This window comes from Orycteropus afer, unplaced genomic scaffold (assembly GCF_000298275.1).
Source record: "Orycteropus afer afer isolate SDZICR_OR568_19922 unplaced genomic scaffold, OryAfe1.0 scaffold00185, whole genome shotgun sequence".
NCBI classification, from domain to species: Eukaryota; Metazoa; Chordata; class Mammalia; order Tubulidentata; family Orycteropodidae; genus Orycteropus; species Orycteropus afer.
This window is the reverse complement of record NW_006921772.1, coordinates 876,368-879,653: the sequence shown is the minus strand read 5'-3', so window position 1 is coordinate 879,653 and position 3,286 is coordinate 876,368.

The following is a 3,286-nucleotide window of genomic DNA, read 5'->3' as shown; positions in this document are numbered from 1 at the left end:
GGGTTGGAAATGCCTCGACGGTACCTAACAACCACAGCAGCAACCTGAGGAGGAGCCCTAGTGCCACAAGAGGTAAGTTTTTCTGAACACACCAACCGCTCCATGGGAGAAAGATGAAGCAGTCGGCTTCCATAAAGATGTACACAGTCTTGGAATCTCCATGGGGGCAGTTCTACTGTGTCTTATAGGGTCATTATGAGTAGGAATTGACTAGATGGCAATGGATTTGGGTTGTGGGTTTTAGAAACCTGAAGCTTCCAGTATGCGAGGGTTCTAGCAGCAGCTCCTGCTCAATCATGTAGTAACTTCCTGCCAGACAAAACACGCTTTCAACAAGTTTTGCAGTGGTTGAGCTTCCTGATCAACATTTCATCTATTTACTACTGCTGTCCACTCCTCTTCACTCCTGCTTAACAGGCACTAAAGCCTAGTGCCTAAGGCACTTGACTGCTAACCAGAAGCCTGGCAGTTCAAACCCACCAGCCACTCCTCAGAAGGAAGATGGGGCAATCTACTTCCCTAGTGATACTGCCTCAGAAACCCATGGAGGGGTCGTTCTGAGTTAGGTCCGACTCGATGGCACATAACAACAACAAAAAAAAAACCTCTATGCTTCCTTCCCCTTCTGCAACCTGCTTGTATTTCTCACTCAGATCAAAGCCTTTCCCCAGCTGACCATATCTTTTCTTGTCCCCATCTGGCTCAGTCCCTTACCTGGGCAGATACATGTCATCTCTACTTCCTACATTTGGGGGTCAGAATCCATCTTACAGTGGAAATTTCATCATTCTCAAGTCCTTTGTACTTAGCTTTTGCAATGATTTCTCAAGCTAAATCACAACTTTTATTTAAGCAAAAGCATTTTCTATCAAATCTCAATTTTCCTGATTTTAAGCCATTCCAGTGAAAATAGTATTCCTCTGTGTTTGGATTGCCTCAATAGTCATCAACTAAGGTATTTATATACAAAACTTGAAGAAACTACTACTATTGTCAAAGTCCAGTAGGAAGGAGATTCTAAAAAAATTTTTTAAATGCCTTTTAATGTGACTGTGAAGGACATGACCAGGTGAGCACTAAATAAGGAGCACTCTACTGGAGGGACGACAATATGGACCTGACCTGACTCATAACTGATGGTGTGACTGTGGGCCACTTCTTCACTTCTCTGGGCCTCAGTTTCCTCATCTTTAAATGAAAAATATATCGGTCAAGTCCCAGCAAGAAACAGATGGCTCCTCCAATGGGATAATTGAGGAGAATTTAATAAAGGAATTATTTACAAAGATGTGCACATGATTAAGGGCATCAATAAGAGCTAAGGAGGCATCCTAGGGCTAGAAGCAGAGGCACCATTTGACTTATTTTGACCTGAGAAGTAGGGGAAGCGGTAAGAGGAGAGAGTTCGAGGAGAGAGTTCAAGGAGAGGGTCATTCCAAAAGACCTTTGGTAGAGGAATACCCGCAGTGCCGTGGCAGGGGTAAATACTCTGACTTCATTTTCTCTCCCTCTGTTTTCTTGCCTGTATCTCTCAGGGGCTGAATCCAACAAGAAGTCAAAGGAGAAGAGAGTCTGAATAACAAGGCCAGCTTCTGGGGAACAGAACAGGATAAAAAATGGTGGTGTGGATCTCATGGTGGAAACAAAGAAATCTCAGGCCAAAGGCCTTTAATAATTGTGATCTCCAGATGCCAGTGCATAGATCAGTGTTGGCCTATGATGGCATCTTCACCAGTCAGCAACAAAAAGACAAAAGAAAAATTAAAAAGTAAGGAAATAAATAACACTGTGAATATTTCATGAAGCTAAATTTATTCTAGTTAGAGGACTGTCCTTTATTCTGAGATTATGATTCTCTCGCTCTCTCTCTTTCTTTTCTTTTTGGTGGTGAAGGATATTTCTTTAACAAATGATAGTGATGTTGTTGGACCTGACTCATACTGACCCCTCCTTGGGTTTCCGAGGCAGTATCACTATGGAAGTAGATTGTCCAATCTTCCTTCCGAGGAGTGGCTGCTGGGTATGGAAATTATTGCTTTAGTGTTTCTTTCAAAAATTTTGAAAAGTAGGCAGTTCTATGAGAATTTTCTTCAATTATTTTTGGGGTGGAAATTTGTATTGTTTTATGAAATCTAAAAATGCAGAGACCCAGCTTTAAGGGATCTCTATTAAATCATGAATTGAATGTTTTATCAAGTGGCCTTCCAAGAGCTATGATCTCTGAATTCCCCTGGACAAAGTCCAAGATAGATCTTCACTTTATATCAAGTTGACTGTGTTAGCAAGATTCCAGGATACCATTCTTTTCTGGTTAAAAACACGTTCCTAAAGGTCAACCTTTCATCCAGTGAAAGATTTAACTACTTTTCCATTCCTATAGCATCACTAAAAAGGCATTTGAAAGAAAGACTCAGATGTTAATTTATAAAAAGATTGTTGGCATGGAAGTTGAAGAGAAATGGCCATGTGAAGATTGATAGCTTCATAAATAACTTTAAATAATGGCTTACTCAAACTCTTAACAGGCTAATCCTCATTTCAATTCAGTTAAAAGCAATTCAATTCATTTAAGTTGAAACATTTACTGAGTGATCATTATTTGCCAGGTACCGTGCTAGGCAATGGAGAAATAAGGAGTAATAGACAGACTTGATTTATACCCTTGCCAGAATTCTCAGCTTAGAATTTCTCTCTATACAAAAATGCTGGGATTTGGCTTTGCGTGATTTACTTGTGCAGTCATAATATACTGCTGTGTGTTTTGTGGCCTCCTTCTTTTCTCTTTGATGAAGATTCTCATAGGTGTTAGAAGGTGGTAACAGGCAGCCCTAACCTGTTTTCAAATATGCCAGTTCTATCTCAAATTATATTGGCTTATATATTCTTAGAGACTATGTGTAAGTAATACCAGAAAGCTTGGTGAAGAAGGTAGAGAAAAGGTATCCAATAAACAATGCATATCTTTGATCATTTAAAATTAGCAGTGAAACAAGGACTAGAGTAGAGGAGACTTGATTTGAATTAATATTGTTTCAGACTTTATTTTGTGACCTAAAATAGCCCTGTACAATTATGGTTATACAGAGAAATTTCTTAAAATACTCAAAGTCACAAATCCCTCCAAGAACCTGATAAAATCTGTAAACTATCTTTGCAGGGGTGGGAAATAAAAAAGCATGTGTACGTGTATGAAAGAAATGAAAAGGTAAAAGAGCTGAACAGAAGATTTCAAAGAGCAGCTCGAGTAGACAAAGCCAATTACTATAATGAAATGTGCAAAGACCTG